This window comes from Rousettus aegyptiacus, unplaced genomic scaffold, assembly GCF_014176215.1.
Source record: "Rousettus aegyptiacus isolate mRouAeg1 unplaced genomic scaffold, mRouAeg1.p scaffold_m13_p_16, whole genome shotgun sequence".
Classification (NCBI taxonomy): Eukaryota; Metazoa; Chordata; class Mammalia; order Chiroptera; family Pteropodidae; genus Rousettus; species Rousettus aegyptiacus.
This window is the reverse complement of record NW_023416291.1, coordinates 19,450,869-19,473,083: the sequence shown is the minus strand read 5'-3', so window position 1 is coordinate 19,473,083 and position 22,215 is coordinate 19,450,869. Positions and strand designations below refer to the sequence as shown.

At 42.0% G+C, this 22,215-nt stretch overlaps 1 protein-coding gene across 2 annotated transcripts in view; it reads right to left on the bottom strand.

The window, feature by feature from the left end:
• MND1 (meiotic nuclear divisions 1) overlaps window positions 1-22,215 on the bottom strand; it is a 78,115-nt gene that overhangs the window by 1,319 nt on the left and 54,581 nt on the right. For both annotated transcript variants that reach the window (XM_036233569.1, XM_036233570.1), the window contains one exon: window positions 20,389-20,480. The gene's annotated coding sequence lies outside the window, so the exon portion shown is untranslated. The remainder of the gene's footprint in view (window positions 1-20,388; window positions 20,481-22,215) is intronic.

Here is a 22,215-nt window from a genome sequence, read left to right as displayed (position 1 = left end):
CCTCACCCCAATCGTGACAACAAAACCCAGTGTTTTATCACACCACCACCACCACCACCACCACCACCACCATCATTGCCTCACCCTTGCCTAGGAGGAAATGCCCGGAGGGGATGGGTCCTGAGTAGAGTAGAAGCCTAATGATTAGGGTCAGATACTCCAATGCAAACTGCCCCCAACTCAGGGGACCCTTCTTATCTAACTTTATTCCATTTCATTTCATCTCGGAAGCCTTGGTGCATTGAATAGAGTTCTTTTCTTTCTTAAACTATTCTGTTGTGTTAAACAATTGTCCTTTTCCATTTGGGAACATCATGCAATTTGGAGGAGTATTGGTGTTCACAGTTAAAAAGTCATCTTTATGTTTCAAAACTCATAAAACTGTATAGTGAAAAAGGGTAAATATTACCCTTTATATAAATTAAATTGTAATTATAAATAAAATTTAAATTAAGTTCTGTTAATATTTTTAATTAAATAACCTTTTTAAAGAATTAAAGACAAACAATAAAATTAAATTTAAAAATTAAATTAAAGAATTTTTTTAAAGGGAGGCTAGAATGTGATTTATACAGGATGCCTTGAGTCCTGTTAAATGTTTAAATATGATTAAATGAATGATAAATGAATGAAAAAAAAATAGTCACTTTCCCAGTTTCTTTTGCAACTTGGCAAAACAGTGGCCATCAGAAATGTATGCAAAGCACATCAAAATTGGAAACATTGAATAAAGGCCATCGTGGCACCAATAAAACTAACAACTTGTTTTTAGGAGGATGTCAGTACTACACGGTTCCAGAAATAATTACATTCCCTGTAGTGGAAATGGATCTGTCCAGGTAACTTTGACACATGAATTAAGTCACATAAACCCATGTTGTTGTAGAAGCTCCCCAAACTAACATCTTATATCAACGTCCATTACTAGATAAGATCCTAATAGTAGTATTTCAACAACACTTATCTGACTTAACCATCTAAACAGTCTACCTGCAATTTTGGAAAATGTTTCACAATCTTGAACAAGGCACTTCACCTCTTTGGGCCTTTTTTTCTTGTCTATAAAACGAAGTCATAAAACGATATGACCTCTAAGGTCCTTTCTATGTCTAACATTGAATGATTTTCTGTCCAGACCTGATGATAGCTTGAGAGCAGGAAGCCTGAACTTTTTTATTCATTATTTCTTACTACTTCGAAATCCACTGAGTAAAGCAACCTCACAGCTTCTGGAATCGGTGTGCTTTCAGATTACAATCAGGGTAAGTCTGGCACTTAAAGTTCAAGTTAAAAACTGCCAGGTGAGCAGCAGGGAGCAAGATGTTATGGAGAAGAACAGATAAGGGGAGATGCGTTCTTTCTTCAGGTGCAGACCGGGACTGACAGCCTAGGGCCACCTGGCGAAGTGTGCAGTTGGTAGAATCTAGTGTTCTGTCTGTGGGGTCCTGGGCAAGTTACTTAACCACTCTGTGCCTTAGTTTCTCACCTACAAAATGGACATAATAGAGATAGTTAAGAGTCTGCTTCTTAAGTTGGGACAGAAAAATTTGTATATGTAAGCCTGTAGAAGAGCGCCTGGCACATAGGAAATGCTACATAATGTTATGTTGTTATTGTTGTTTCCTAGGTTAAGAAACACAAAGTGAGAACCAGAAGGCGAACCCTGAGTTTGCGCTGCAGGAGAGAAGCGCAGGGCAGGGCCCATAAATGCCTCTACTGAACCAACTTCGTGCCAGGCCAGTGTGAAACTCATGCCTCGTCTAGTGAAAACTCTTCCACGTCAGTTCTTCTCTTCAGACACACATTCGAATTTCAGGCTCCCGAGCTAAGACAGGGCTTCCTTACTTTTCCTCCAATTGCAAAACAAAGCTGACCACCATCTCGGGTGAGATCTGATCTGTCTCCCCCTATAATCTCCTCCCTTTTCAAGGAATGATAATAAGAAGAGCAAACACATAGAGCCTAAGTAACTTCCCAAAGTCACAGAGCTAAGTGGTGGGACCAGCATTCAACCCTGGGCAGTCTGACTCAAGTGCGCATTTGTGGGCTGGTGACACGTTGTGCTGCAACAGACTATTCACAGAGAGAGAGAGAGAGAGAGAGAGAGAGAGAGAGAGAGAGAGAGAGTGTGTGTGTGTGTGTGTGTACAAACTGTGACATCTGACTCTATATCAGGCTAAACCTAGACCTTCTCTACACCTCCCTCAGGAAGGAAGCTGCAGACACGTGATCAGAGCAGACCTCCACCAGCACAGTAAATTAGTTCCATGCACCTCACCACCGTCCTGGTCCCCTGGCCATGGCAACTATACAGGACAGCAGGTCCTATTACTCAGGAAGAGAAACCAGCCGGGAGGGAAACAGGAGGCACGGAACACAACCTGAGGCGAGGCAGCTGCCAACAACAGCACGGAGGTAACAGCAGGAACATCCCAAACTGGGGCACGGCTCTGAGGCCTGAAGGCTCTGGCCGGCAGGAGGCGAAGGGGCAGAATCACAGACAGCGGGTGCGTGACCCTCCACAGAAGCTGCTGCTCCTGCAGCCAGGGAGCTGTGAGGGAAGCCTCCAACATCCCGCGCAGCTCTTCCGAGACACCTGGATTCCCGGAGAGTGCTGGGAGGCGCCAGACGTAGGAGAAAGAGCATTGTCTAGTAGTCAGGAGACCTGGGTACCAGCTCTAACTGGCTGTGCGCCCTGTCTGCCTCCCCAGGGCCCTATTTCCTCTGAGAGCATATTAAATAGTAAATGACTTGGGGAGTTGGAGGCTGGTAAATTAGAGCCTTTGGCAATCACCAGTGTGTGAGGAAAGAAGTATCTAGACTACAGTAGTGGCAGTAATTTTGCTGAATAGCAATTAAGAGTTACCCCTCACCCGTGAGTAGGCAATTCCTTCTGAGTCAGCCCAACGGATCTGAAGAAATCATCCATCCCATTTCCCTTGGAAATTATTTTTGCTGTGTGCTAAAGATTACCTGAGTCCTGAAATTTCATATTAATAGGTCAGCCTCACTCAGAAGTGCATGTCAAAATAACTACAGTACCATTTTATAGCAATTAAATTAATGACCAAAAAAAACCCAAATGATTTTAAAAACCAGTGGTAGGAAAGATCCAAAGAAGCCCACTCTCACAGAGCCAAGGTCGAGTGAGCACTTTCTCTTCCAGGCAATCTGAAGACAGAATAAGAGCCGCAAAAAAATGACCCGAACCAGTAGCACATTAATTAATATTCTTAGAAATTTATTTTGAGAAAATCATCTTAATTAAAAGATATTTCATAAGATGTTTATGGCAATGTTCTTTGTAATAGTTCCAAACTCGAAACACCCTAAATAAATCCACTACACGGCAGTGGCAAAGACGACTACGATAGATTCCGTTGGAAAACTACACTGTCCAATGACATGACGATATATATGGATTTTAAAATACTGTAAAGAGAAAAAAAGTACACACGCTGAGGTTAGAGCAGAAGGGGTTTCTAGGCAATAAAACTGGGAAAGTGTGGAGGACACTGTTTCCTTTGGGCGGAATGTGAGGTCATGAAGGACGAAGGTAGATGTAGCTCCTCTTGGAAAGAGGATGAGCTGCGGGATCAACACGAACGAGGTGTGTTGAACCAAGACCCCAAAAAGCTTGGGAAGCTGTAGTCATAAACGATATGACACAGTTTTCTATCAAATGGTCTTAAATTTTCAATTGCAAGGAAAAAAACATGTACATGGTTTAACAGGACACTACCTCGACGACTGTAGAGTGGGTCATCAAAGAGAAGGGGAACGAGGGGCAAAGTTAGTTCCCTAAATGGGAAACAGCATCAATGACTGGACTTCTCATTGCTCTTTGTGAGAGATAAAGATATCTCTGAAGCAGGAAGCTAAGTACGCAGGCCAGTGGCTCAAAAGGAGCAGGAAATAGCCAAGACTGTCTTTCTGGTTGTCACAGGAAGTTGATGTAATGAAGACAGGACCTTAAGAAAATGTTGCTCAATTATTAAGACCAAATACTTCAGTTCACCTGTGAAGAAGCCCAGCTGGCAACTCAGAATAAAAAGGTAGGAGGTCAAGAGAATTAGATGAAATAATGTGTGTAGAAGCACTCTGCCAATTGAGAAATGCTTTAGAAATACTTTCTCTGGAGACTAGGCCTTCATTCAAAAAAAGGACTGCAAAGTTAGCCGGTATGTTCTTTAACTATATATAACCTAAATCAAAAAGTGGTTTTATAAATTCTTATACTTCGAATTCTGAAGGAGTAATGGTAAAATCATAAGCTTTTTTTCTATTTGAAGCTATGATTTTATCTTGACCATTTAACCATATGGGCTCTTTTCAGTAGATTGCTGATGATCTATAAGCCAGCCATAATTAAACTGATCATGTTGTGAATTAATGAAACAGTCCAAAAACACTGAATTGACCGGGACTGGCTCAATGATTTTTGTAGTCTGATAGTTTAAATCACATGACCACTCGTTCATTCATTCATTCATTCATTCACTCATTCTTTCATGATAATCTCAAGAGAAGTGCCATCTCTCTGAAGGAGAACAAGAGTGGTAAGGCAAAGACAGAGAACACCATAGACTTTAAGAGAACTATGAAAGCAGGGCTACGTTATAAACCATTCTTTCTGCTGAGCTCAGTGAGCAAATAACTCACATCTTTTCAAAGAACATTTGATCTTTCCTGCCCAAGCTTAGTATTTGGCTTCGCGAGGCTGCTGAACTACATGCTTGCACTTACACGTACTTACATGTTTCCTTAACGCTTGGCTCACCAGGGCCAAGAGTCAGCTTCTACCGCACGCCTCAGGGGTATCAGGTTTCGACTCCTCTTGTGTGAATCTTGTAGACCTCCCCTCGTGCCTTATTAACATGAATTCTTTCCACTGGATTTTCTTCTCCTAACTACTGGGTCTAGGGTTTTCTCTACTATTGTTAAACATCACCTGCATCATTAGGCCCAGATGGATGAAGGCAGATAGCAGCACTTCTGAGAAAGGTAATCGTCTCGACTAGATACCAGTTTACTCATGTGATGAAAATACCATTTCACTTTTGGCCCTCATTTAGCATTTATCCATGGGGCTGGGTTTTGTGTTGCTTTTACACACACACACACACACACACACACACACACACACACACACAGCCTGATTCTTTTTAGGCACTTCAGCTGTGAGTTTAGCAAGGCTTCCTACTAATGGAAAGACAGACAGAATTACAGCTCCAAACATTCCCCTGCCACTGATCCAGAACATGTGTTATCATATCACACGCTGTAAACTGACTCCAACTCTCTGCCAACAGGGCACAGGCTACATTCCGAGTATCTCAGGCCTGGGACTGTGGCTGTAAAATAGAAATATGCCACGCCTCCTCCTTTAATTTGGTATAAGCAGGAATATATCTGCTCAAAATTTTTGTCTTTTAGAATACGTTGTGTCCTGAAAACATAGAACAGACTACGAAATCTCTATACCTTAGTGACAATAGACTTATCTTGAAGATCCCCAGTCCCCTTCATTGTTAATGTCACTTCCAATCTCTTGGTGAAGGTTGGTTAACAGGAAATAGGGTAAGACGGAGGGGAACTCACATTTAAGATAATAAAGTGACTCTCATTCAACTGATGGGAGACATAAACAGTCTGACTATGATAGTCTCATGGGAGTTGAAGTCTAGGATTTCAAATGCTATATAAACAGTCGCGAAATCTCTGCAATTACTTTAGAAATGAACTAGCACAGATGGCGAGGTGAGGAATAAACATCCATTCTCTGTTCTGCGCTATCTCATGTCGACGACCTGAGGTGCTATCGAGTTATTCTTTATTCGAAGTGCGTAGATTGGCGAGCTCGTGTTTGCGTGACTATTAAGGACTGAAGAGCGACAGCAGGAAGAAGAGTGTCACTAGCAACCTGGCATTGGGACCTTTGTGTGGATAAGCAGGGAAATTGGTTAAATCTCCTTAGAAGTCCCCAGCCCAAAGTGCCTAAAGAGCCCCAACTTGGTTACTATGGTGACATTATTTCATTGCAGTAACTTCACCTGACAAGGTCACTATTGTCTCCTCACTCCGAGCATTAGCCCCTCCTACTAGTCTCTGATCTAGCATTTCCTCATTACATCCTAATAAATGGCCATGTATATACACACATAGCAAAAGGGAGTTAATATTTTGTGACAAATGGGTGAATGCCAGAGGTGAACTGCCAAAGCCAAGTACTCAAATTTGATAGAAGAGGGTTCTGCATATTTTCAAATTAAATCTCATTATACATAGAAGAATGTTAGGGTATGGCCTGGTTTTCCCCAAATGTATTACCCAGTGCTAACCAATAAATAAAAATCTAGCCAGCTGCATGATTACCCAAAACTATTTTCAAGCTGGTCTGGGATAATGAGGACATTATTCCACTAGCCTTCGAGAGGCCTGTCTTCCGGCACCAGCTCATGGTCAGTCAGCTAAGTGACTTACTCTCCGGTCTTTCAGCAGCAAATGGAGTTGGGCTGGCGCTACAACCTGGAGATCTTTCTTAGGTTTCACATCCTATTATTCTTTTCCTCATTGGCCCTTTCTTCTCTGAGGTGAGAGATTTTGCTCTACGTTTCTAGGTTGATTTGCTTGATCTTGCTAATTCAAAACCTTTAAGGAATAAAAACAATAATGTTTAGAGGAGGAGTGTATTTTATCAAAATAAAGGAACTCTAACCTTTATATAATTTTATAAAGATGCAATTAGGTCTATTTGGGAGATTCAGTATGTAAGATTACAATAGGAAACAAAAACTTAAGTCTAAGTAAAATAGGTGTTTTCCTTTCCTGAAAAACCAAATTATGAACAATGGCTTTAAAATTAAAACTAGATTTAAATTCTATAACAATAAAGGCGGATCCTCCTTAAACGTAAGTCTATATATTAAAAGACATAGTGTGTACATTAAAAATCCCTCTTGAGTAATGTTCTCCTGTTTATCTCCGCTTGTTCTATTAAAGCAGATAACATGGTCAGCATTTTGCTGTGAAAGCCACTAGCTATTATAAGCACTTGGATTCACTGACCTGAGCCCCAGGCTAGAAAGTCGGAACTCTCTGGAAGGAAGTCTGCTCTAGTTGGTTATGAGATAGAGAGTATTTAAGAGCCATTTGTGGAAGGGCTGGAGACGTCTCTCCTGCCTAACTTCGAGGCGGGAACAGGTGCTGGTAGTGGAAGGGGCAGACAGGAGGAGAAGCAACTTTACATGGGCAGGTGAAGGAAGGCATCGTGAAAAGACCACAGTTGGGCGGGGGTCGACCTCGCGGCTCTCTGGGGGAAGGGCATTCCAAGCAGAGCACAGCCAAGGAGTCCTGCGGCAAGAGTGCGCCCTGATGTGGCTGGAGTCGTGTGAAGGGGAGGGTGTGGAAGGGGAGATCAGACAGCGAAGAGCGGACCGAGCGTCAGGCAGATTGCACAGCGCCTCCATGGGCCACTGTCGAGAGGGGAGTCACAAGGGGTTTTAAGCAGAGTGCCCAGACGTGCATTTCAGGGGGAGCCCTCTGGCTGTTGTGCTGAGAGTAGACTACATGAGGGCAAGGATGGAACAAACCAGTTTGGAGGCTAATGTGGCAATCTAGTCTAGGAATTACAGCAACTTAGACTTGGCGTCAGCAGTGGAGAGACTAAGAGGTAGTCAGATTCCAGATATGTTTTAAAAGTAGAGTCAATGAGGTTTCCTGACATAGATCAGGTGTGAGATGTGAAACAAACCAAAAGGAGCCAAGAATGGTTCTGAGGTTTTTGGCCTGAGCGACCAGGAGCTGCCATTAACTGAGCCAGTAACGAAACGAAACTGCCAACTCATCCACAAATCTGAGGTTTCCCTTGTTTCAATGATCGATTTGCTAAAATTGCCACTATGTTATTCCAATCATGCTTCCAATTTATACAGAAGCTTGTTCTTTTGTGCTCACATCATTCTCCCTGCCTATAATAATCCACCTCTTCCCTTCTCTCTCTGTCTAAAACTAAAGGGTTAGTTCAACTTTTATATCCTCCAAAAAGCCTATGCCCAGCAAAATACTTCTGCGATTGTCTTTCGGTGCCATCTATAATGATTTATTTTAATCAAGGGCTATTATTCATGGGACCACTGTTGAGTTGGTTCCCTGAATAACTATTTTTCCTGAAGTTCTTAGATTCTTCAACTTTTTCTTTATCCAGTTTTATCGAGATATAACTGACATATATCAATTTCAGGTGTACAACATGATTTGATATGTGTATATATTGTGAAATGATCACCGCGCTAAGTCTAGTTAACATCCATCGCCACACACAGTTACAAATGTTTTTCCTGTGATATGAACTTTTAAGATCCACTGTCTTAGCAACTTTCAAATACACAGCACAGTATTATTAACTTTACACCATACTGTGCATTACGCCCCCAGGACGCATTCCCCGTACAACTGGAAGTTTGTAGTTTCTGACCATCATCACCCATTTCATCCACTGCTCATGCTCCACCTGTCGACCACAGTCTGTTCTCTGTACATTCTTCAACTTCTAATTCTTTTACTCATCTTTTTCACTGAAAATTCACTCAAAAATGACACCCCAACCTGAATCACGGCTGTCGTTTTCTAGGCCTCTCTCATGCGTTTAAGCCCTGACGTCATCCACCCCTCCTTTGGTCACCGCCAGAAACTGCTTAGACTGCTCATCATTATAAAATCTTCAGACATTTCAAGACAGTTAACGATAAAAGGGATTCTGAAAGCTCCATTGTTCGGATGCTCTGACTCAAGCTATTCCCCTCTGTACTGGGCTGGCTCCGGCCCCCAGGGTTTCATGTGCAGACACTTCAAGGGCTGCTGGCAGACTCCTGGATGAGCTGTGGCAGGACCCAGCGCTGCACAGCAGTCAACTCCCAGGCACTCCTGAACCTGGAAGTGCCGGCTCGCCTCTTCCTACAGTGTTCGTTTCCAGATAGTTTTCTAATAGGGGAAAAGTCATTAAACTTTTAAAAATGGGGAAGGGAATCTCAATTTGTTGTTTCTCATTTCTTGTTGTTTCTCTTCTTTCCACGTGAACTGGGTTTCTCATCCAATCAAATGACTCCGACTCCCACACCCCAAACTTTCCCTCTGGCCCCTATTTCCTTTCCAGGCTTCACACATACTTACCACATACATGGGGCTCCCCCTGGAAATGTGTAGGCTCCTCAAACTCCAAATATTCAAAATTGAATTAATAATTTCTCCCTCTGCCGGTTCTCTTCTTGTATGTCCTAATTTTGTTTCTTGCACAATATTCAAACCCAACAAGAAACCCGACGTCCTCTTCAACTCTTTCTATTCTCTGAATACTAACAGTGCGACTCTGAATTTTTTCCCAAACGTCCCTCCACTTCCCACTCACAAAAGGACCAATGATTGTTACTTCTAATCTCCCTTTACTCCAGTTCTTCTCTAGGTTGTTACCAGTGATCTCTCTAAAACACAGGTTTGATCAAATCATTTCTCTACTTTAAAACTTTGAAGGGTTCCTAGTGCCTACATTTAAATTGTCTGCAGAGCCTACGAGACCCTCTACACTGATTTCCGGCAATTCCCTTCTCACCACCTCTCACCCCAAGTCACCCGAAGCTCCAGGAATGAACTAACTGCATTCCCTAAAAATCCCACTGAATTTCCCAATGTGTGTTTTTCACTGTGCTGTACACACTCACCCTTGCCTTTCCTTTGCATTTCTACTTATCTTTCAAGACAAAAAGATGTCCATTTATTCTTTCAAAAGTTACTACAGCAATGATCTCTCCATGCCAAGTCGTACACGAAGCTACCTTAAAATTTTAACAGGCAACACTTACCCTCAAGGAGCATTAGAGTGGTAAAAACAGGCTGAAAACCACTAGATTTTATTACATCAGATGACAAGTGCTATGAGGCCCAGTCCTTCTTACCTGACACAGCCCCTTCCAGGGCTCTCAGGTAGAGTTGGGGACCTTCTTGTCTATATCCCCCCAGGCAGAATTGGTCACCCTCTTGCCTACTTCTCTCAACTCGAGTTGATCACCCCTTTTACGTTCTTACTGCTCTTTGTATCCCCAGCACCTGGAACATCGTTATGTACTTGGCACATGTTCCAGAACCAGGTAACACTCCTCAGAAACGCGTAGCTCGGAGCCTACCTGTGTTCCTCCACGGGACCCAACCTAAACGGCAGTGAGCACCAGGACCGGCGGCGGCAGGAATCAGCTCCTGGAGCCCCCGTATGGCTCTGGAATAAACATCACTTCTCTAGTAAACTTTCCAGAACATTTTTATCATGCCTTCTCCCTCTACGGAATCTACAATGACTTCCTGTAGATGATATAAGTAATATGTAGCTGGGATAGCAACTTGCTGATGATTCCTCTACTTCCAGCCTGACGGTAAGAAGAGAAGAACGTGGACCAAAATTGACGCGGAAGGGTCCCAACTCATCGCGTCCATTAGATTCACTTAGATTAATGAGATTCTCTTCTGAAATATAAATGCTCCCTGGGAAAATGAAGCCTATCAGTCATTCCGACTTAGAATACAGTGTTTTAACCAAGTCATTTGCAATACTATTGACTACTAAGGACTTGATGACTATGGCTTAAATATGCACATGACAGGTAATCTAAGGGTTTAGTAATTCTGAGGAACTGGAAGTTTAAAGTGCATTGCTCAAAGGGTTACCACAGGACAAAGTTTAGTTTGAAGGAAGACAGACTCGTCCTGGGTGTGCCTGGATCAATGCACAGTGCTGGGGGCATTAGGAGCACACTCAACAATTAGGATTGTGCCTACATGGGGTGACAAGCTCCAGTAAGAGCAGACAAAAGAGAATTCCTCCCTCCCTCCTTCCCTCCCTCCCTTCCTCTCTTCCCTTTCCTTCCTTCCTTTCTATTCTCCTTTCTTTTCCTTTCTTTCCTTTTTTTCTCACTCTCCCTCCTTCTTACCCTCTGCCCTCCCCTTTTACTTAATTTTTGTTTAGAATTCTTATAATATGCTTTCTTTACAAGCCATTTGTAAATCATTTGGAGTTGTCACAGCCTGGAAGATATGGTTCAAATTCAAATCCATACAGGCTTTCATCTCCTCTACTTGGTCCACATCCTCGCCTCGGTCAAAAGTTACTCTTGCTCTAACTTACCACACACCTGCTCCTGCTTCCACTTTTGGATTAGCCTGCTTAATAGGAGCTAACATGTCACCTCTCTAAAACCTACCCAATCTCTCATTCGTTTATCCAATAGACTCACATCTACGGGACCATGCTGGGACAGGCACAAGCACCAGTGAGCCCCAAAATGGTCTCGACACCAACCTTGATCTTGTCCAGGCGCCTTTTCCTCCAGTGAGCACTCATTAAGGGTCTGACCAACACTCAAAACAATAAAGCAAATCAAGCACCTGACAGGAGATATGACAATGGCTCAGGATATTGGAAACTGTCTGCTCTGGAAAATGCATTTTGATAATCCCATACTGATGTTCTTAGTCTGAATCGGAGTTTTAAGATAAGGCTGGAGCTGAGGTGGCAGAGGGACAGTGTGGCCAAGAGTGGGAACATCACGGGGACAGAAAGGGCAAAACGCAACAGCTCGACCAGAGCAGTCACCCCTGCTCACACGAGCAATTCTAATCCAGAAATTTCTTCTGGTAAACCCTGGGTGACTTTTGTTTTATTTTAAGTTGAGTTTACAGACACAACTACTAGATTGCAAATTTAAAGCGATAAAAATAACTTTGGACAGGGTTCAGAGAAGAACCACTGTGAGAACCACCATGTCTAAAGTGTGGGCAAAGGTATCTATTAATAGACAAAAAAAAAAAAAAAAAAAAAAAAACCCTGAAATCACTTAGCTTGAGAGAGAAAGTTTAAGATCAACCCAATAGCGATCTTAACTGCATACGAGGTCACAGACCAATGGACCAGTAGAAAAAACGACATAGTCTTCAAGCCACTCCATTTTAGAATCTCTTATTTTTTAAAAGGGGTGACAGAATTCCCCATAATGTTTTATTATTTAAAATGAAGAGAAATTAAATGTTTCCAAACCCTATCCACAGTGACTTATACAAAAAGTAGGATAGAGCCTCTGTATTGAGAGTGGTAAAGGTTTTAAAAATGACTGAACCTAAAAACAGTCAAAAAGTTTTATGTTATTTATATGTTAACTACACACACACACACACACACACACACACAATCCATAAAAGAAAGCTAGAGCTAACATGTTCCCAATTGTAAAATAATATCCCTTTTAGGAAAATTCACATTTCACAGCATCTAAAATATACTAATTCACCTGTTTTTATAAGACTCTAGTGATATTCTTAGTTTTCCTGCAAAAAAAAAAAAGGGGGGGGCTGCTTTTAAAAGAAACGAAAACTGTTAGAAGTTAGACTTCTGACCTGAACCCAGATGCAGAGATAGGACATAACGGATGATCATGTCTGCTTGATTGGCCTCTATGCAGAATTTTGATCGGGGCTGGGAGCAGCAGGCCAGTGCAGTTGGTTGGGTGGGACAATGTTTTTCTTCATCAGGCAAATGTGTCCCTAAGAACTGGGTCTAGAAATATGCATTTCTTCTTCATTCTCTAATTTGCCCTCCCAGATAGATCCTCTTTCCTTTATTCTCAAAGTCAGATCTTCCTTCCAGCTTCCTTCATGGAACAACCAGTGGGCAACTCACTTGTAAACCTAAATTGCAGGGAGCTCCATCCTTTCTTGAAACTACCCTGAAGGGGTAAAAGAAACATTGACTTTCCCACCCTGCTTGAAAATAGAAGCCTTTACTAGTTTCAATCATCTGGAAAATATCTTTTGAATAAAACAACTCTTGATGATTTGTAAGAAACATAAAAGCTTCCCTCAAGAGAAAATATATCAAACGAGTTTTAAGAAATTAAAAAGGCCTAAAAACTGTAATGTCTCTCATTTCCTTTTTTGTAGTTCCTTTGAGTTATTTCCATGGGAACCATATCTGTGTAAGTAAATGCTCATGTTTTCTTAGGCTTCTGCTCTGGGCATGACTAGATGGGCCAGTGGCTTACTGATAATTCCTGGTGCTGCCTAGGTGCTGTGTTTAACAACATAAATTAGAGCCTAATGAGTTTTGGAGATTATTTTCAGAGCCAGCTGGCCATTTCAAAATGCAAGGTGAGACTGATCATGCCCTCCCATCTGCCATCACCTGGGACACTGTATGACTCCACTTACGTTACGTACCTAGAATAGTTAATTCATAGACACAGAAGAAAATGGTGTGGTTGGTTGCCAGGGGCTGGGAGAGGGGAAGATGGGAGTTATTATTTAAGAGGTACGGAGGCTTCATTTGGAAAGATAAGAAAGTTCTGGAAATTGATGACATGATGGTTGAATAACAATGTGAATGTACTTAATGTCACAGAACTGGACACTTTAAAAATGGTTAAAATGGTAAATTTGATGCTATGTATATTGTACCAATATTAAAAACGTTTTTCTAAAAGTCTAGGCCCTCACCTGGTGACAGTTCTCCATGCTGGCTCTCTTACAAGGGCTTCAACGTGGTCTGTAATCTAGTTCTGGTTCCCCAAACAGTGCGACACTCATAAATTTCATTACATGTGTAAATACTTTTTGAATCTCAACTGGGAACTTGACAGCGACTTTCTCAATCGCACCTGCAGCTTGCAAACTGCCTGATGCAGGTAGAAGTGCACGATGCATTTTTACAATTAGCCTTGAGCAAGAGCTGATTGAATGCCTGATAAACTAACATCTTGGAAGACACAGCTTTCCCTCCTCTTGCTTTCCCACTCTCTGTCCCCCCACATTGAGCACCATGTAAAAAGTGAGTCTGTAATTTCTTTTCTTCTTTTTTTAAGTATTAGCATCAAAGTTGGATGGGAGCCCCATTCCTCCACCAAATGCAAACAGGCCACATTCCACTCTGGGAACATCCCTCATTCCATTCCAGCCTAGACAATAGCCTGCTAAAGAGCTGGCATCTCCGATCACAAAATCAGAAGCAAAGGTGCAAAGGGACATTTCCGGGATCTCTTCCCCTTAATATGGTTGCTTCTTGGGGGAGGAGAGTGGGGGAGCGACTAGGAAATAAAGCCCTTCGGTCCCCAAGTTCCTCTTTCTATTTCTGTAGTTTTCACTTCCCCTCCCATTAGAAATCCCCATGTGATGTCAATGCTTTCTCCTCTCCCTTCCCTGTCATTATTTCCCTTTTAGTTGCCCCCTGACACCTCTTACCTTGAAATGGGGCTTGTCTCCTCTCCCTGCTACTGCCTTCTCTGCCTCTACACCCTGAGTTCGGTTTCCCCCCAGGTGCTGGCAGGCCGTTTCCACACCAAACTCAACTCTCTACTTTCAAGAGTACCCTTCTCATTTTTCACACTTTTTTCACACTGAAGACATAGGTAGGCGAGTCAGGTCTGCCTCTGGCTGCTCTCATTGGGTAGCTACCCTCAGACATCTGGGGGGAAGGGGGTGGGGCTTCCCTGTGCGTGTGGACGTGTGGACATCTCTGGCACACTCAGGCTAGTCAAAGAGGGATTTCACAGGGAAGGCTTTACCGCCCACTGTTTCTTGGAGCTGAATGTCCCCATTTCACCTCGTGGTGTCTTCTGGAAAAACAGACATAAAATAGAGCATTACTGGGTAAGCTGCCTCTAAAGCCTAAAATCTCATCAGGCCCTTTGCTACCTGTCAAAAATTCCAGTCCTGTACAAGCTTCTAAATCCCATCTCAGTCAACTGTTCAAATGACTCTGACTTGGCACTGAGAACCCTTTCCATGTCTTTTCATTTTTGAGTGCTGGCAAGGTTAACCCTCATTCGTTCATGTCCCACTGTTCCAGAATGTGTCCGATCGCCCAGACACACTAAACTGATGTGTATTTCTGCACCAGATACAAAAAAAAAAAAAAGTTTGCCCTTTGTAGCTGTTATCTCAGTCCACAAACTTGTTTTTTCAAGAAATAGAATTTTATTTTCTACATCAAGTTATTTTCCACTTCTAGTCCCCATCCTGTAGGATGGGAGATTTAACCTCAGCCCTTTTTGAGGCTCTCCCCTCTAGGTTTCCCAAGATTGCGCCACAGCTCTGGGGTCTTACCTAGTATCAAGGATGGGTGCATCTGGTCCTCTGTTTTAGAAGTTGCCTGCTGCAAAGATGCCTACTCAGGTCCGGCAGCTCTTGGCTGCTTCGGTGCCATGTTTGGGACATGGGCAGCCTTGCCCATCTACACACGTCATAGCCGTTTCTCTCTAGGGTCTTGCCTTCTCCTTGGCAGTTCAGCTAAGAAGCAGTGCACAAGTCCCTTCAACCACTGGGGTCCCCAATTTTCCCTCTCTTTCCTCTTCCTCTCAGCCTAGAGGAATTTCTTTCTAACAGCAAGAAAATCTTCCCTTCACGGCCAAGACATTTTGACTGTGCCCACTAATCCTCCCCGTACCCTTCTGCTGGTAAACCAACAGCTAAACTGTAACATGGACATGGAATCCACCGCGCTTCCTAGGGTTTGGACTGCTGGGGGAAAAAGCCAGGATTTCTGCTTTCCAGGGCTGCCACTAAAACAGTGAGCATAAGGCCACACCTTAAAAGGAAGGTAAAGAAGTCTCCAACCATAACTTCAGGTCATGTTTTCAGCAGTTTCTGAACATAAACAATGAATGTGATAGTCACACACGACTTTTAAATAACTAAATGATAGCTCTCCAAAGTAGCCGACGAACCTATATAAAATTGTATATATATACAGTAAAACTTGTTCTCTGAAATTAGGTCAAATTCTCTTATCTGGAGAAAACTAACAAGGCATTTCTAAGTTTATAAATAATATTCCTTCTATACTTTTGGATCACTGAACAGGCCCAAATTTATGGTTTGTTTACTAATTTTTATAACTAAGAAGGTGAAGCAAAGTAATTACGAATCTCTAACAGGGAATAGAAAACCTGTTTTCACTCAAGTAGGCATCTAAGAGAATCATCCCGTTTCCATCCTAAATGTCATTCCAAACTGAAAATCATTCAAGCACACTTTTAATTATGGCACAGTCTGTGGCTATGACAGCTTCTCACATTTTATTCATTGATTTATCCTATTTCTATAGAAGTTGCTACTTCGGGAGTGCTTAAAAATAATTTTGTTTTAAAGATATTAATGTACACGCATGTATGGACTCACGGTTTACAGAATGCTCTATATCCATTATCTTTTTGGATCCTCAAAATCACTACAAGTGGTTATGGTTTCTTAAAGGGTTTTTTAATAGTAGCTGCAGCTGACATTTGCCTGCGGATGAGCGCTGAGCCAAGGGCGTCCTTGGTGAGGGGATTCCCGCCCAGTTCTCTGAAGTGGGGCAAAGGAGGCCCGCCATCTGCGTGTTAGAGTAGCTGTAACTCCTCTAACGTTTTATTTTTGTGGGAATCTGTGAATAGCATTATTTTCAGTGTACTCCATGCTGAGAAACAGACTCAAGTAGTTCTGAGAATGTACGAAATGCTATAAAATGGATGAGTGGGAAAAAGAAGAGTCCTAATTTATGTACATATCATTTAATTATATATCACAATCGAAACTGCAAATAATACAGGTAATCCCGAATTTTTACAACCCGGCAGGAACTCAGTCTCAGAGAGAGAGAGAGCAAGAGAGCCAGCAAGAGAGAGAGGTGGGGCCTTAGAAACCTCGGCTTTCTATGGGAACTTCCTATCCTTAGATAAAAGTTGAGAACAAAAAACCTGGGCGTTAAGGCTAATCCCTCGCACAAAGATGAACAATTAAAACCCACACACACTACTAAAATGACTGTAAGAGTTCTTCCTTTTTTTTTTTTTAACTCCAACATTTAAGACTTTACTCAACTGCATTTAAAGGGCAGGTTGACACATCGTTTTAGGAGTTACTCAAACCAGAAACGGGCGGCTCTCCCCTTAACACTGTCCTCCTTCCTCGGTCCCCACCCCACCCCTGTCCCTGTCCCGTCCAGCCAGTCATCAGGTCTTCCCAGTTCAACTTGGAGAGTATATTTCAACTCTGCACCTCTCCCGTCCCTTCCCCTAATCCGAGCCTCGCACCACTTCTTGCCCGTCTCCCCTCTCCCAGGCCCGCTCTCCCTCCACGCCCCACACCACGAGCCTCCCAAGTGGGGCCTGCACCCGCAGAGGGCACAGGACCAGCTGACGGGCATGGGAAGAAAATCTCAGGACTTCTATTTATCTCATTCTTGAAAGTGACTATTTTTCTGTATTTTACCTAATATACATAATACCATGTTATCACAAACGTATCTACATTAGCATGCAGGTTTAAATGTTTTATTGATAGAGGTAAATGATTTAAAAAGTTTTTTGACAACTATACAGTAGTCACAGTGTTTTGTTTGTTTTTCAAGTCACAGTGATTTTTAAAAATACAGATCTGATCATGTTAATTCTTTTGCTTAAACCACTCAATGGCTTCCCATCTTCCACAGAGTCCCAAATTTGTGACAGTTCCTACAAACCCTGAAGGATCCATCTACTTCTCTGGTCCCCCTACAACCTACTCCCTTTCTTGGGAGTGGGGTTCTGTCTCACTGACTCTCACTTTCTCTTTCAAAGCCATGCTTTTTCCCCAAGGAGAATCTTCACACGTGCTGTCCTCTCTGCCTCCGCAAAGCTCTAAGTCTTGTTTTTCATGTTTTCTTCCTTGTCACCTACATGCTGACACGCCATCCCACCCCAGCCCAAAAAGGTCCCACGGTCAAACTTTCCGCGCCTGGGTTTTCGGTCATGGTACTTCGCACAGTGCTATGATATAGGTACAGCATTTTGCTCAATGTCGTCCCACCAGGCCATGATCTTCAGGAGAACCTGTTTACTGTTGTAACTCCCAGCACCTAATAAGTACCCAATAAATATCTGCTGAAAGCAAGAGTTAATTGAAGTACCAACATTCACATCCTCACTTACTTCCGAAGAATCTGGGAGCCTGGAAGTCTCCTCAGATCTTCGTCTGCTGGAATCTCTGGCCTTTCCTCTTGATCATCTATCTGCTCTGCTCTGAGCGCTTTGCCTTTAAGATTCAGCCCGACTGACCATCTGTTTCTCCATGAGGCCCTCTGAGTTGCCCCTGGACAGTTAGTTACTCTTTCAACTGGACTTTCCAGAGCCACTGAAAAGCTTTATTACAGCACTTATTGATATGTAAGTATCTATTTCCATTTCTGTTTCTGCATCAAGACTGATTGTCTTTAGGACTTGGATCTTGTCATTCACCTTTGTGAATGGTGTAAAGGAGGAGTTTCATAAGTGACTGGAGATCTCTAACATTTCAACTATTCATTTTTTGTAAAAAAAAAGTTTCAGTCTGCTTAATTTCCAGAATTCTCAAAATGTTACAACTATCCCTTAGAACAAGGCAAAAACTCTGGGTGAAGTATCTTCGTAAGCCTTATCATGACATATGAAATGCTTATACCCTACCCATCTGGAGAACTGGCTTTGTCAAGGGCTTGGAAAGAGAATGAATAATCTGCCTAGTTCTGCTTTTTTTCTAGCCCCTCTTAGAGAAATTACTTGAAAAGAGAGGGTGAGTACCTCGGGACTGAGTGTAAACCTGGAATAAATAGCAAAGAGTACAGTGGAAATTGCTTCTGTCCGCATACACAGGCCATAAAAAGAAAAAGGAAAGAAAAGACCTACCTGATGCTCTTTGTGGTAATCCCACAGAATGGAAGTGTAAGAGAGTTAGAAAAAGGCTTTCTTGGGACTCATGACAAGATGAATTTAAAATAGGGCAAGTAACTGGTTTTCTGTTAGGACATCAACATACAGAATATGTATATTCCTACCTCTTCCTCCCTGAATAACTTTGTCCCAAACCCAGTTTAGTTGATCTATCAGATTGCACAAACAGGAGATTCTTATTCTTAGCCCCTGAACTGTTTAACTTTTAAGCCTGGATCCTAATAAGGGTCCGACTTGCTCACTTCAGTACCAAGAAGGCTGTGGAACAGTTACCATACATGGGCAGAGAAGCCGGCGAGGAGGGAGGGGGAGGGGGCGTGCTGCCTCGCACAGCAGCTAGATAACCACAGGGGAGCTCTGCAAAAGCGAAGTCTCTTTCTGCCTTCCTCAAAAATCTTCGATTCTAAAAACGTCTAAAAGACACCTAACAGTCTGAGTTGCTGGAGTTAGTAGCTCAAATATAATTAGATCCGGAATATCAGACCAATCTGATGTGTTCATGTGGCTGCTATTTTAAATAACGTTAGGTACTTGGTGTCCTCACAAAATAGTTATAGAACTGTATGTGCAGTATGTTTCAGTAAGAGCAGAACAAATGTCATTTCCTTTTTCATTGACAATTTGAGTTATGAAAGTTGACCTACAGACAGTCCCCAAACAAGCTGCATTCCAATAGTTCGTTTCTAAGTCAGTTGCCAGGCACTTGGAACATAGTTTCCCATAGAAACAATTTTAGATGTAGTGGTTTAGATTTCCAGATATGGCCAAAGAACCCCACGTACCCATAATGATTTTACTAAAGACCCTAACCATCATGTATAACAATGCTTTTCTATTAAAAAAAAAAAAAAAAAAAGTGTCCTGCCGTTTAAGTGGGAATTTCTGTAACTCATCTTCACTGCCCCTGGAAGGTGATGGATGCCCTGAGTGCGGCGGCTGCTGGCTCGGAGCTGGTGGCGGTGGAGGGGCGGGGGAGATGCATGGAAAGGGACCCTCCACGCAGCAGCAAGGACTCCTGGCTGAAAGTCAGGTCTGGTGGAGCCCAGGCCCAGGAACCTGTGACAGTGAAAGCTGTCATCGTATTTGCATTGAGGAGTACTGTATTTTCTCTAGCAAGCACTTCCTAAATGTGCAGAATGGTATAACTACCTCCCACTGAGCACATGCTCTGTGCAAGAGCAGTGTTAGCTGCTGTGTCTCCATTATTTCACCTAATCATCCAAACAAACTCAATATCTGTGAGGCCAACTTTTTTTTTTTATCTGCATGTAAGAAAGAGGGCGTGAAGGCTTAGGGACATTAAGTAACTTGGCTGAATTCATACAGTTGGAACCAGCACTTGAATCCGAGCTTGTCTGACTCCAAATCCACAATTCCGTACTGTTTTCCAGGGACTTATGGAACACTTCCAACAGCTTATTGTTTAGTTTTCCATTTAAGACTTTTAATTAAGGCAGTATTTATTCCCCTCAGTGAATGGACTGCATTAATTCAAAAAATATTAAGTGCTTCCTATGTAGATGATGGAAAGAGGTATGAAATCCAATTGATACAGCAAGATATCCAAACATGAACATTTAAGTAACTTTAGAGAGCAGCAGATGAACAGTGCCACATGAACTGACTGACATACCTTGTTCTGTAGAGCTATGGCTTACGGGAGGTCGCTGTGAGCTGGCATTAATCACAGAAGTCCTCATTCAGGTTGCTGAACTTGAGCTGGACCTGGAAGAAATGGTTTTAGATGGAGGACATGTCTGATGAGCAAAATCTGCACACTAATGATTCTTTAACAGACAAAACTAGCTTGATTTGTTTCATGTTAGAGAAATGGAAAATAAGATTGGAAAAGTTGGGGTCAGAGCTCTAGGATTTCTTTGTTATAATTTAACTTTTTGAATAAGTAATACATAGTTCAAAAATTAAATTTTAAAAAAGGAACAGGGGAAAAAATCCCTCTCTCACACATAGGTAACCGCTGTTAATAAGTTTCCTGTGCAGTCTTTCAGTTTTTTGTGCCCCCTTTATTAAAACATAGCATATACAGCCTGCAGAAATTTTGAATAACAATAATTTATATATTTTTTCTTACTATCTAAAATAATTACGTTTACTTATTAAAATACAATGGTGTTTCCCAGCATGCATTTATTAAACAAGTATCAATATGCGGAATCCAAAATAGGGATGGTAATTTCCACAGGTGAACTCACCCAGCATATCTATGGATCTGAACCCTAAAAAGTGTGAGTTTAGGTTGGTGAGGCGGATACTCCCCTTCAGGGTCACCATCACCCCCCCGAACGCTCCTCTCCTCGGCTTTCTTCCTAGCTTTATAATGACCTGTTTGCGCGGCTGCGTCACGTACTTGGTTGGAATTCTTTGAGGCAAGGATTACAGAATTCATTTATCTTTCTAATATAATGCCTGGCAAATATAAGATTATTAAATGAATGTTCAAATGATTGAATGGAGAAAAAAATATGTTGAATGAATGTGAATAACATTTTTCAAGGAATGACGTGAACAATTTCACTAAACCCTAGGGTATTGGAATATAATGGGAAGGAATGGTACTCTATTCTACCTGGTAAATATAGTTTGATGAAACACTGTAGGGATGTGTTAAGAAAGACTGGCCAGTAAAGAGGAAAAGTGAAGACACTGGGGGAAAGAGGAAGAGGAGAAAAATGGAGCGACCAGAAGGGTGTTGGATCATGGACTAGAGTGGAGAGGTTGGCTCAAACAGGAAATATGGGTGGGAAAACAATTTGTAGGATAGGGGCTTAGGAAGCTGAGATTATGTTTGAAGGGCTCGAATTTAAAACAAACAAACAAATATTTTTAAATAGAGCATACTGAGGAAAATGGGGTTGAGTAGAGAAGCCTGAGTGGCAAATGTCTGAAATAGTTACGGGGACTGAGAGAAAAAGCTGATTGAAAGTAGCGGCTGCCTGACAGCTTTCCTGGAAGAAGGCCAATTATGACTTTAAGTAAAAACCTTGATAAGCAATGCCGAGAGTCTATTTGAGACAGGAGATTATGAAGCTGTAATTCTTTTGTGTCAAATACTACCTGAGGTGCTCTGGGCCTACAGAGATGAAAAATCAACATGCTCTCACAAGGAGTTTTCGTCCAGTGGAGAGAAAAGTCAACCTACCTTTCAAAATATATCTAGTTCCGATACTACCACCTTACTCTTAAAATGGTCTTATTATATAAAATAGTTAACGTTGCAATATAAAATAGCTGTCACTGATTCTAAATGTTTTGTGCATATATGAGAGAAATTAAGCAATACTTTCAGTTAGGGTTATGTAAAATAATTTTGATATCTAGGTACTTTATTCCTTGAAGCTGTGCTAGATCAAATGTTGACATCTTTCCAAAAAAGAAGTTATCTTTCTGGATCCATTAAGAGAATTGTTGTTATTATCAAAAGTATATTTTTATCTGTTCA